We start from the raw sequence: 14,283 nt of genomic DNA, 5'->3' as shown, positions 1-14,283 counted from the left end.
AGCTTTAGTCTAAGAGTGCAAGATTCCTAGAATTCATATTAAAAATTTTGGAATCCTTATTTTTCTTTTTCACATTAATTTTCGAAAAATCCAAAAAAAAAATCATAAAAATAAAAAATATTTTGTGTTTCTTGTTTGAGTCTTGAGTCACTTTCAAGTTTAGTATCAATTGCATTTTTTCTAAAAATACTTTGCATTTTTCGAAAATTCATGCATTCATGCATTGCATTCATCATGATCTTCAAGTTGTTCTTGGCCAGTCTTCTTGTTTGATCCTCATATTTTCTTGTTTTGAGTCTTTTCTTGTTTTTCATGTGCATTTTTGCATTCATAGTTTCTGAACATGAAAGATTTCTAAGTTTGGTGTCTTGCATGTTTTCTTTGCATTGAAAAACTTTTCAAAAATATGTTCTTGATGTTCATCATGATCTTCAAAGTGTTCTTGGTGTTCATCTTGACATTCATAGCATTCTTGCATGCATTTATTGTTTTAATCCAAAATTTTCATGCATTGCATCATTTTCATGTTTTTCTCTTTCATCATTAAAAATTCAAAAATCAAAAAAATATCTTTCCCTTTTTCACTCATAAATTTCGAAAATTTGAGTTGACTTTTTCCAAAACTTTTTAAAACTTAGTTGTTTCTTATGAGTCAAATCAAATTTTCAATTTAAAAATCTTATCTTTTTCAAAATCTTTTTCAAAAATCATATCTTTTTCACTTTTCTTATTTATTTTCGAAAATTTTTAAAATATTTTTCAAAAATCTTTTTCTTATCTTTATCTCCTAATTTTCGAAAATAACATCATCAATTAATGTTTTGATTCAAAAATTTCAAGTTTGTTATTTGCTTGCTAAGAAAGATTCAAACTTTAAGTTCTAGAATCATATCTTGTGATTTCTTGTGAATCAAGTCATTAATTGTGATTCTAAAAATCAAATCTTTTTCAAAAACTAATTTCAATCATATCTTTTCAAAAATATCTTCTTATCTTATCTTTTTCAAAAATTTAATTTTAAAATATCTTTTCTAACTTATTATCTTCTTATCTTTTCAAAAATTGATTTTCAAAATTTGTTTCAACTAACTAACTAACTTTTTGTTTGTTTCTTATCTTTTTCAAAACTACCTAACTAACTCTCTCTCTCTAATTTTCGAAAATATCTCCCTCTTTTTCAAAAATTTTTTTTAATTAACTAATTGTTTCAAAATTCAATTTTAATTTGTTTCTTCTTTTAATTTTCGAAAATCACTAACCATTTTTCAAAAATAATTTTCGAAAATCCTTCTCTCTCATCTCCTTCTATTTATTTATTCATCTACTAACATCTCTCCCTCACTCACCAAAAATCCGAACCCTCTCTCTCTCTGAGTTCAGATTTTCTCTTCTTCTTTTCTTCTACTCACACAGGGGAACCTCTATACCTGGGTAAAAAGGATCCCTATTATTATTATTTTTCTGTTCCCTTCTTTTTCATATGAGCAGGAGCAAGGACAAGAACATTCTTGTTGAAGCATATCCAGAACCTGAAAGGACTCTGAAGAGGAAACTAAAAGAAGCTAAATTACAACAATCCAGCAAGCACCTTTCAGACATTTTCAAACCAGGAAGAGGAGATGGCAGCCGAAAATAATAATAATGCAAGGAGGATGCTTGGTGATTTTACTGCACCTAATTCCAATTTACATGGAAGAAGCATCTCCATCCCTGCCATTGGAGCAAACAACTTTGAGCTGACACCTCAATTAGTTTCTCTGATGCAGCAAAACTGCAAGTTTTATGGACTTCCATATGAAGATCCTTTTCAGTTCTTAACTGAATTCTTGCAGATCTGTGATACTGTTAAGACTAATGGAGTAGGTCTGAATGGAATGCAAGCTGTATCCAACAGTACTCAAGAGGCATCTTCTGGAGAAGAAGCTTATGATCCTGAAAACCCTGCAATAGCAGAGGTGAATTACATGGGTGAACCATATGGAAACACCTATAATCCCTCATGGAAAAATCACCCAAATCTCTCATGGAAGGATCAACAAAAGCCTCAACAAGGCTTTAATAATGGTGGAAGAAATATATTTAACAATAGTAAACCTTTTCCATCATCCACTCAGCAACAGACAGAGAACTCTGAACAAAATACCTCTAATTTAGCAAACTTAGTCTCTGATCTATCTAAGGCCACTGTAAGTTTCATGAATGAAACAAGGTCCTCCATTAGAAATTTGGAGGCACAAGTGGGCCAGCTGAGTAAGAAGATCACTGAAACCCCTCCTAGTGCTCTCCCAAGCAATACAGAAGAAAATCCAAAAGGAAAGTGCAAAGCCATTGATATAACCATCATGGCCGAATCCAAGGAGGAAGGAGAGGACGTGAATCCCAAGGAGAAAGACCTTCTGGGACGTCCAGTGATCAATAAGGAGTTTCCCTCTGAGGAACCAAAGGAATCTGAGACTCATCCAGAGACCATAGAGATTCCATTAAACCTCCTTATGCCATTCATGAGCTCTGATGAGTATTCCTCTTCTGAAGAGAATGAGGATGCTACTGAAGAGCAAGTTGCCAAATTCCTTGGTGCAATCATGAAGGTGAATGCCAATTTATTTGGTAATGAGACTTGGGGAGATGAACCTCCCCTGTTCACCAATGAACTAAATACATTGGATCAACTGAGATTGCCTCAGAAGAAACAGGATCCTAGAAAGTTCCTGATACCTTGTACCATAGGTACCATGACCTTTGAGAAGGCTTTATGTGACCTGGGGTCAGGAATAAACCTTATGCCACTCTCTTAATGGAGAAACTGGGAATCTTTGAGGTACAAGCTGCTAAAATCTCATTAGAGATGGCAGACAATTCCAGAAAATAGGCTTATGGACAAGTAGAGGACATATTTGTTGGGGAGTCTCAACAATACTCTGAACATCTGTGAGGCTCCATGAGAGCCCACTGTCAAGCTATTGACATTAAAGAAGTACTTGTTGGGAGGCAACCTAATTTTTATTTAATTATATTTTTATTAGTTATATGTATTTATAGGTTTATGATCATGTGGAGTCACAAAATAAATCAAAAAATTAAAAACAGAATCAAAAACAGCAGAAAAAAATCACACCCTGGAGGAGGATCTTACTGGCGTTTAAACGCCAGTAAGGAGCATCTGGCTGGTGTTCAACGCCAGAACAGAGCATGGATCTGGCGTTGAACGCCAGAAACAAGCAGCATCCTGGCGTCCAGACGCCAGAAATGCACAGTGAAGAAGAACTGGCGCTAAACGCCAGAAACAAGCATCTGGTTGGTGTTCAACGCCAGAAATATGCTGCATCTGGGCGCTGAACGCCCAGAACAAGCATTAGTTCGGCCTTTAAACGCCAGAATTGCAGCATTTTACATGCCTAATTGCTGCAGGGATGCAATTCCTTGACACCTCAGGATCTGTGGACCCCACAGGATCATCTCAGCATCTGTGGACCCCACAGGATCCCCACCTACCACCACTCACTCTCTTTCCTCTTCTCAATGTTCATCCTCTCTTCCCAATAAACACTCTTCCCCAAAACACTTCACCACTCACATCTATCCACTCTTCCCCCTAAACCTACCTCATAAACTCCACCTACCTTCAAAATTCAAAATCAATTTCCCACCCAAACCCACCCTATATGGCCGAAATTACCCCCCCTCCCCTCCCTATATAAAGCCCTCCATTCTTTCTCATTTTCACACAACACAACCCTCTCTTCTCTTCTTGGCCGAATACACCTTTCCCTCATCTCCTCCATATTTTCTTCTTCTTCTTCATCTATTCTTTCTTCTCTTGCTCGAGGGCGAGCAATATTCTAAGTTTGGTGTGGTAAAAGCATAAGCTTTTTGTTTTTCCATTACCATTGATGGCACCCAAGACCGGAGAATCCTCTAGAAAAGGGAAAGGGAAGACAAAAGCTTCCACTTCCGAGTCATGGGAGATGGAAAGATTCATCTCCAAAGCTCATCAAGACCACTTCTATGATGTTGTGGCCAAGAAGAAGGTGATCCCCGAGGTCCCTTTCAAACTCAAGAGAAATGAGTATCCGGAGATCCAACATGAGATCTATAGAAGAGGTTGGGAAGTTCTAACAAACCCCATCCAACAAATCGGAATTCTAATGGTTCAAGAGTTCTATGCTAATGCATGGATCACAAGGAACCATGATCAAAGTAAGAACCCGAACCCAAAGAATTATCTCACCATGGTTCGGGGGAATTACTTAGATTTTAGTCCAAAAAATGTAAGGTTGGCGTTCAACTTGCCAATGATGGAAGAGAACGCACGCCCCTACACAAGGAGAGTCAACTTTGATCAAAGGTTGGACCAAGTCCTCATGGACATATGTGTGGAAGGAGCTCAATGGAAGATTGACTCAAAAGGCAAACCGGTTCAACTGAGAAGACTGGACCTTAAGCCTGTAGCTAGAGGATGGTTGGAGTTCATTCAACGCTCAATCATTCCCACTAGCAACCGGTCTGAAGTTACTATAGACCGGGCCATCATGATCCATAGCATCATGATTGGAGAAGAAGTGGAGGTTCATGAGATTATACCTCAAGAACTCTACAAGGTGGCTGACAAGTCCTCCACTATGGCAAGGTTAGTTTTTCCTCACCTCATTTGCCATTTATGGAATTCGGCTGGGATTGACATAGAAGGAGACATTCCCATTGAGGAAGAGAAGCCCATCACTAAGAAAAGGATGGAGCAAGCAAGAGAGCCCATTCATGGATCTCAAGAGACGCATGAAGCTCATCATCATGAGATCCCGGAGATGCCTCAAATGCATTTTCCTCCACAAAACTATTGGGAGCAAATCAACACCTCCCTAGGAGAATTAAGTTCCAACATGGGACAATTAAGGGTGGAACATCAAGAGCACTCCATCATCCTTCATGAAATTAGAGAAGATCAAAAAGCAATGAGGGAGGAGCAACAAAGACAAGGAAGAGACATAGAAGAGCTCAAGGACATCATTGGTTCCTCAAGAAGGAAACGCCACCATCACTAAGGTGAATTCATTTCTTGTTCTTACATTCTCTGTTTTTCGTTTTCTTTATGTTAAGTGCTTATCCATGTTTGTGTCTTATTACATGATCAATAGTATTTAGTAACTATGTCTTAAAGTTATGAATGTCCTATGAATCCATCACCTCTCTTAAATGAAAAAATGTTTTAATTCAAAAGAACAAGAAGTACATAAGTTTTGAATTTATCCTTGAACTTAGTTTAATTATATTGATGTGGTGACAATACTTTTTGTTTTCTGAATGAATGCTTGAACAGTGCATATGTCTTTTGAAGTTGTTGTTTAAGAATGTTAAATATGTTGGCTCTTGAAAGAATGATGCCAAGGAGACATGTTATTTGATAATCTGAAAAATCATAAAAATGATTCTTGAAGCAATAAAAATCAGCAAAGAACAAAGCTTGCAGAAAAAAAATAGCGAAAAAAAATAGAAAGAAAAAGAAAAAGCAAGCAGAAAAAGCCAAAGCTCTTAAAACCAAGAGGCAAGAGCAAAAAGCCAATAGCCCTTAAAACCAAAAGGCAAGGGTAAATAAAAAGGATCCCAAGGCTTTGAGTATCAGTGGATAGGAGGGCCTAAAGGAATAAAATCCTGGCTTAAGCGGCTAAAACAAGCTGTCCCTAACCATGTGCTTGTGGCGTGAAGGTGTCAAGTGAAAACTTGAGACTGAGCGGTTAAAGTCAAGGTCCAAAACAAAAGAAGAGTGTGCTTAAGAACCCTGGACACCTCTAATTGGGGACTTTAGCAAAGCTGAGTCACAATCTGAAAATGTTCACCCAGTTATGTGTCTGTGGCATTTATGTATCTGGTGGTAATACTGGAAAACAAAGTGCTTAGGGCCACGGCCAAGACTCATAAAATAGCTGTGTTTAAGAATCAACATACTGAACTAGGAGAATCAATAACACTATCTGAACTCTGAGTTCCTGTAGATGCCAATCATTCTGAACTTCAATGGATAAAGTGAGATGCCAAAACTATTCAAGAGGCAAAAAGCTACAAGTCCCGCTCATCTTATTGGAGCTATGTTTCATTGATAGTTTGAAATTTATAGTATATTCTCTTCTTTTTATCCTATTTGATTTTTAGTTGCTTGGGGACAAGCAACAATTTAAGTTTGGTGTTGTGATGAGCGGATAATTTATACGCTTTTTGGCATTGTTTTTAGTATGTTTTTAGTAGGATCTAGTTACTTTTAGGGATGTTTTCATTAGTTTTTATGTTAAATTCACATTTCTAGACTTTACTATGAGTTTGTGTGCTTTTCTGTGATTTCAAGTATTTTCTGGATGAAATTGAGGGACTTGAGCAAAAATCAGATTCAGAGGTTGAAGAAGGACTGCTGATGCTGTTGGATTCTGACCTCCCTGCACTCAAAGTGGATTTTATGGAGCTATAGAACTCAAAATGGCGCGCTTCCAATTGCGTTGGAACTTAGACATCCAGGGCTTTCCAGCAATATATAATGGTTCATACATTGGCCGAGTTTAGATGACGCAAAAGGGCATTGAACGCCAGTTCTACGCTGTAGTCTGGAGTTAAACGCCAGAAACACGTCACGAACCAGAGTTGAACGCCAGAAACACGTTACAACCTGGTGTTCAACTCCAGAAAGAGCCTCTGCACGTGTAAAATTCAAGCTCAGTCCAAGCACACACCAAGTGGGCCCCGGAAGTGGATTTATGCATCAATTACTTACTTCTGTAAACCCTAGTAACTAGTTTAGTATAAATAGGACTTTTTACTATTGTATTAGACATCTTATGATTTTTTAGTTCATCTTTAGGATCATATTGATCACGTTTGGGGGCTGGCCATTTGGCTATGCCTGAACCTTTCACTTATGTATTTTCAAACGGTAGAGTTTCTACACTCCATAGATTAAGGTGTGGAGCTCTGCTGTTCCTCATGAATTAATGCAAAGTACTACTGTTTTTTTATTCAATTCAACTTATTCCACTTCTAAGATATTCATTCGCAATTCAACATGATTGTGATGAACGTGACAATCATCATCATTCCCTATGAACGCGTGCCTGACAACCACTTCCGTTCTACCTTTGATTGAATGAGTATCTCTTGGATCTCTTAGTCAGAATCTTCGTGGTATAAGCTAGATTGATGGCGGCATTCATGAGAGTCCGGAAAGTCTAAACCTTGTCTGTGGTATTCCGAGTAGGACTCTGGGATTGAATGACTGTGACGAACTTCAAACTCGCGAGTGCTGGGCGTAGTGACAGACGCAAAAGGAGGGTGAATCCTATTCCAGTATGATCGAGAACCTCAGATGATTAGCTGTGCTGTGATAGAGCATTTGGACCATTTTCACAAGAGGATAGGATGCAGCCATTGACCACGGTGATGCCTCCAGATGATTAGCCATGCAGTGACAGCGCATCGGACCATTTTCACAGAGAGGATGAAAAGTAGCCATTGACGATGGTGATGTCCTTACATAAAGCCAGCCATGGAAAGGAGTAAGACTGATTGGATGATGAAGACAGCAGGAAAGCAGAAGTTCAGAAGAACGAAAGCATCTCTATACGCTTATCTGAAATTCTCACCGATGAATTACATAAGTGTTTCTATCTTTACTTTCTATTTATTTATTATTTATTTTCGAAAACTCCATAACTATTTGATATTCGCCTGACTGAGATTTACAAGGTGACCATAGCTTGCTTCATACCAACAATCTCCGTGGGATCGACCCTTACTCACGTAAGGTTTATTACTTGGACGACCCAATGCACTTGCTGGTTAGTTGTATCGAAGTTGTGAATGAAAAACGATTTATTAAGACGTGCGTACAGAGTTTTTGGCGCCATTGCCTGAGATCATAATTTCGTGCACCAGTAAGTGTCACTAACGTTGGCTCCATTTCCTTTCCTCCACGTTAGAGTTCATGTTAATTTAGTTAACGTGACTCTTAACCTGGGCAATGATGATTTTGAGAGCGTTATTGGCGATTACTTTTCTCATTAACTTTGCAAGTTACTCCCATTCTACGTTAGGAGTTACGTTAATTAGATTAACGTGGCTGCTAACGTGGTTCTTCCTTGCTTCCTTTGTCCTGAAATCAAGCAATAGAGTGCATCAAAGTTCTAGTCCAAGTCATGAGAAATACAACATCCAATTTGTCATTAAATTCATGCAAAATCCTCATGAAATCATGTAAAGTGCACAATGTATGCTTGAATCAAGATGTAAGTGAATATCTACCCAAAACTAGCTTATTTTCTAAGGAAATGCATGAAACTACCCTAAAAACAGTAAAGAAAAGGTCGGTATCAATCAGCAATTCCCAATTTTAAATCAACAGCTGAGTTTGATAACTCAAGCGTTACCAATTACTTACCCAAAGCCAAAAGGGAAAATAAGTCTAAATTAAATTGAAAGCATTATAAATAGAGTAAAACAATCATTAATCTGAAATACCTCAAATTGCATTAAATAGAATATTCAAATCTTAACATGAAAAGGTTCATAAGCTAAATTAGCAACATAAGTAATTAACAAATAAAAGCATTAGAGTATCTAAAAGTAGAAGAGAAACATAAAGTAAAAGAAATATTGAACCTGGCATTGAAGTAATAATCATAAAATAAAAGGAATCCTAATCCTAAAACTTAAGAGTGAGGAGAGAGCTCTCTCTCTAAAAGCTACATTTAAAACCTAAAATTGAATTATGAATGTTCTATCAATTGTTTTTTTGGTTCCCCCATTCTCTGGCTTATATTCTGTGTTTCTGGATTTGGAATTGGGCCAAAAAAGGGTCCAAAAATTGCTGGGGGCATTTTTTGCAAATTCCTGTACGTGGCGTCTGTCACACGAGCGCGTAGGTCACGCGTTCGCGTGGTCTGGAGGTTTTTTTTGTCACGCGTACGCGTCAGTCACGCATACGCGTCATTTGCGTTCTGCTCAAGGCACGCGTCTGTGTCAGTCACGCGTTCGCGTCGATGCCATTTCGTGCTAGGCACGCGTCTGCGTCATCCATACGTTCGCGTCGCTGCCTTTTCTTCAAAACTCCATTTTTTTGCTTTCCTTCCATTTTTGTATGTTTCTTTTCTATCCTTTAAGCAATTCTTGCCCTATGAGACCTGAAAATACTTAACACACAAATCACAGTATCGAATGGTAATGAAGGATAATTAAATTTAATATTTTTAAAGTATAGGAAACATGTTTTTCACATATATCATAAAATAAGGAAGGGAAAGTAAAACCATTCAATTCATATGAATAAGTGGGTGAAGAATTGATAAAAACACTTAATTGAGTACAAAATGAATCATAAAATATGGGTTTATCAACCTCCCTACACTTAAATAATAGCATGTCCTCATGCTAAATCCAAGAGAAAAGAGTAAAGGTAGAATGGTGGAATCTTATGCAATGCAATCTATTCTAAATGCAAACTATCTAAATGAATCATGCAATTCTAATTACTATCCACCTATATATATAGAGCTTACATGTGGTTAATTTGATTAATATTCTTCAAGGAATCATATATGTACAATTAAGGCCAAGCCATATTAAAATACATTCACAATTGAGTTAGGTTAAACCCCGAGAAGTGCGCCTTTGGTGTACAAAGTGGAAAATTCCTCAGCTTCATGCTTACCAACCGAGGAATTGAAGCGAATCCTGAAAAATGCCAAGCTGTTTTGGACATGAAAAGCCCACAAACAATTATAGAAGTCCAATAATTAATGGGGATATTAGCCTGCTTTCTAGATTTCTTCCTTGTCTAGCTTCCAAATTTTTCTATTTTTTCCAAACACTAAAAAAGAAAAAAGCTTTTCACTGGACTGATGAATGTGAAAAATTTTTTACAGCCATAAAAGAAACCATTTCAAAACCCCCTGTTTTAAAAACACCCCTTCATGGGGAACCACTTTATCTATATCTATCTATGACTGACTGGGCCATAAACTCTGTTCTTATTGCAGAAAGACAAAAGCAGCAGCTGCCGATCTATTTCATCAATAAGACTCTACAAAATGCCAAACTTCGCCATCCGAGGAATGAGAAGCTGGCTTTAGCTCTGACATTTTTGGCACAAAGACTTCGGCCATATTTTCAAAGCGATTCCGTATACGTTCGGACAGATCAAACCCTTGCCACAACTCCTTCAAAAGCCAGAGTTAGCAGGCCGACTAGTTAAATGGTCGTTGAGCTTTCAGAGTTTGATATTCATTATCAGGGATGAGGGCCGATCAAATCTCAATATCTGGTAGATTTTATAGCCAAATTCACAGTTCCAGACACAACCGAAGACTCAACCCAATGGTCTTTATATGTAGATGGTTCTTCTAATCCACAAGGGTGTGAAGCTGAAATCATACTTAAAGGTGGAAATGGCAACATCATCGAGCAATCCCTACACTTTTATTTCAAGGCGAGCAACAATCAGAGTGAGTACGAGGCTCTTATTGCCGGCCTCAAACTCGCTGCCGATCTAAACATTACTGATCTCAAGGTATATTGTGATTCCTTGCTCATTGTACAGCAGGTGAATGATTTATACCAGGTAAAGGATCCTTTATTATCCAAATACCTTGCAACTGTTCAAAAATTACAGTCAAATATTTACAAAGTGTGAAATTCAACATATACCTCGTGAGAATAATAGCCGAGCTGATATTCTATCTAAGCTTGCTAGTACTCAAACAACCAACTCATCCCTTTTACAATCCACACTACTTAAACCCAGTATAGATCTCACAGAAGTTCTAATTGTTTCACAGGATGCAGATTGGCGAGAACGTTACATAAACTATCTTCGAACAGGAATCTTGCCAGACGCCATTGAAAATGCTCGGCACTTTCGCCGACAAGTTTCATTTTTTACTATTTATAACAACTGCCTATATAGATGAGGATTTTCTCGTCCTTTACTTAAATGTCTTAACAGGTCAGAAGCTGACTTTGTACTTGCTGAGGCACATGAAGGAATCTGTGGTACGCACCTCAGAGCCCGAAGTCTGTCTTCAAAGATCCTCTGGGCTGGTTTCTTTTGGACGACATTACAATAGGATTGCAAAGTAAAGGTCAAAAGCTGTGATAACTGCCAAAAGCATAGTCTGATTACACACCTCCCGGCCGAACTCCTTCACAGTTCCGAGGTAAGTTGGCTGTTCAACCAGTGGGGCATCGACATCCTTGGCCCCTTCCCTTTAGCGGCAGGTCAGGTAAAATTCTTAATAGTAGCAATTGATTACTTTTCAAAATGGATAGAGGCACAACCTCTAGCAAAAATCACCTCACAACAAATGGTTTTCTTTGTATGGAAACATATTATCTGTAGATTCGGCATTCCTCGGCATATTATCACTGATAATGGTCGCCAGTTTGCCGATCACAAATTCACCTCCTTTTTGTAGGATTTAAAGATCAGACAATATTTCTCATCGGTAAAACACCCACAGACAAATGGGTTAGCCGAGGCTGCAAATAAAGTCATCCTCCATGCTTTAAAAAAGAAACTAGATGATGCCAAAGGGCTCTGGAAAGAATTAATACCTGAAGTCATATGGGGATACAACACCACTATCCACTCAATAACAAAAGAAACACCTTTCCATTTGATATATGGGACGGATGCAATGATACCTGATAAACCATTAATTTATGGTTTATATTGTGTTTAATTATGTGGTATTATCAACTCTTTACCCACTTATTCATTAAAAAAAAGGCATGCATTTATAATTCCTTCCTAAAAATGCCTTATGGTTGAAAACTTGCTTCCTAAGAGACTTTTAATTATGTATTTTAATTCTCTTTTATTCCATTCGATGCCGTGATCTATGTGTTAAGTGTTTCAGGCTTTATAGGGCATGAATGAGTTAGAGATTAGAAAGGAAGCTTGCAAAAATGGAAGGAACACAAGAAATTGAGGAGATGACCAACGAGAAGTGATGCGGACGCATGGCTCACGCGATCGCGTGGATTGGAAACTGCATCAGTGACGCGAAGGCGTGGACGACGCGCACGCATGGCAAAGCAAACGCTGAATGACGCGTCCACATGAATGACGCGATCACGTGACATGCGCGATCTGCATAATCTGCAGAATTTGCTGGGGGCAATTTTGGGCCCTGTTTTGACCCAGTTTTCGGCCAAGAAAAGCAAACTAGAGCCAGGAAACATGCAGAAACGAAAGAGAACATTCATTCTACACAGTTTTAGTTTTTAGATCTAGTTTTACTCCTCCTCTAGGTTTTTCTCTCCACACATTCATAGTTCTTAGGATTTCATTTATAATTGTTTTTGTATTGGGATATTGAGAAGAGTTATTGCCTCAGCAAGACTTCGTCATTCTAGTTCATTCTCTTTACTTGTCTCTTACTCTTCCATTGGATTATTTTAGAATTTATTAATACAAGAATTACTTTTATTTTTAATTGATTTCTTTGATTATTACTTATCATGTCTTTCTTTAATTCCCTTTCCTATGTTATGAATTCTACATTCACGATGAGCGAGTAGTTCCATAACTTGATTGGGAGTTGATTGAAAGGAAGACCTTGAGTTGGAATGCTTAAAAGAAAAATTGTAATTGAGTTTATTGTTGGATTGCCCTCTAGTCACTGACACCAATCCCTTTCAATTAAGCGGATTGGAACTTGTGAATAGAAATAGCATTCCAACTTGTTTGACTTTCCCTTACCTAGTAAGGGATAACTAAATAGAACAACCTTCAATTGTCAATTAATCTTGAGAGTACTCCAACAAGAATAGGGCTTCTAGCTAATCTACTCCCAGTCAAGGCTTTTATTTAAATCACATAAATTCTCTAATTTAATTTCCTGTTCATCAACTCAATTCATTTTTGAAAACATCTGATTAATACAATAGCACACCTTTCTGCAACTCGTTGGGAGACGACCTGGGATTCATACTCCCAGTATTTTAATTTTAATTTTTGTGACAACCCTTCTAAATTGATAGGCGGATTTCTGGTTGGTTGAGAACTATACTTGCAACGCATATCTTATAACAATTCTTAACTCGCCAATTTTCGCCACGTCAATTTTTAGCGCCGTTGCAGGGGAGTTGCAATAGAGTGCTAAGTTATTGATTGGAAATTATTTATTTGCCTTTTATTTTATTTTGCTACTATGAGCTGCATGTTTCTTTCGTTAGATGACACGTTCACTTCCTGATCCAAGCCTGCCAGCATTCGATCCTGAGATTGAAAGAACTATTTCACGAATAAGGCAAGGTCGGCGTCGGTTAGCCCTCTCTGAGGGCGGATCTGAAACGTCACTTGAGGAAGAAACCAGCTCCCGTTCTACTGATTCGGTTGATTTACGTGCAGGTGACATGGCAGCACCTAGAAGAGTTACTATCCAGGAGGCTGGAGCCCCTGATTTTTCAATGCAACCGTTTCAAGCGCATCACCTAGCGGTGGCTACAGATTTTGAAATAAAGACTGCACTGCTCAATTTGATGCCCAAGTTTCATGGCTTACATGCTCAAGAGCCTATCAAGCACCTGAGAGATTTCCAAGCAGCCTGTTCTACTGTAAGGCGTGATAGTGCATATGAAACTTCAATCTTGTTAAAAGCCTTCCCATTCTCTCTTGAGGGAAAGGCAAGAGAGTGGTACTACACTCAACCCACAGCAACTGTATCCGACTGGGATACACTTAGAAGAGAATTTTTGGAAAAGTTCTTTCCAGCTGAAGTTACTGATAAACTGAGAAAAGACATTTCCATGATTGTTCAGGATGAATCCGAGACTCTCTATGAATATTGGGAGCGCTTCAATAATCTTCTGGAAGCATGCCCCCACCATATGATTAACAAGATAGTGTTGCTCGGTTACGTCACACAAGGCATGAGGCACCAAGATAAGACCATATTGGAAAGTGCTAGCAATGGGTCTATAAAAAAGCACAAGACCACTGATGAGGCATGACAATTGATCAGCGACTTAGCTGAATCTACTCGGAATCACAGGCAGAAATAAGGCCGTTCAAAAGCTATTGCAGAAATATCCTCTAGCAAAGAGACTGCTGCTCTAACTCAGAGTATCTGTGAAATGACCAACTTACTGAAGTAGATGCAATTGAATCAGCAACAAGTTCAGCAAGCTCAACCTTCTCCACCACAGCAAAGCCAACAGTTAGTCCCACAGAGAGTTTGCAGAGTCTGTGATGATTATAGCCATTATACTGATGAATGTCCACAGCTCCAGCAGGAAGACAACACCGTG

Source organism: Arachis ipaensis, chromosome B03, assembly GCF_000816755.2.
Source record: "Arachis ipaensis cultivar K30076 chromosome B03, Araip1.1, whole genome shotgun sequence".
Classification (NCBI taxonomy): domain Eukaryota; kingdom Viridiplantae; phylum Streptophyta; class Magnoliopsida; order Fabales; family Fabaceae; genus Arachis; species Arachis ipaensis.
Note: the sequence above shows the minus strand (reverse complement) of the source record.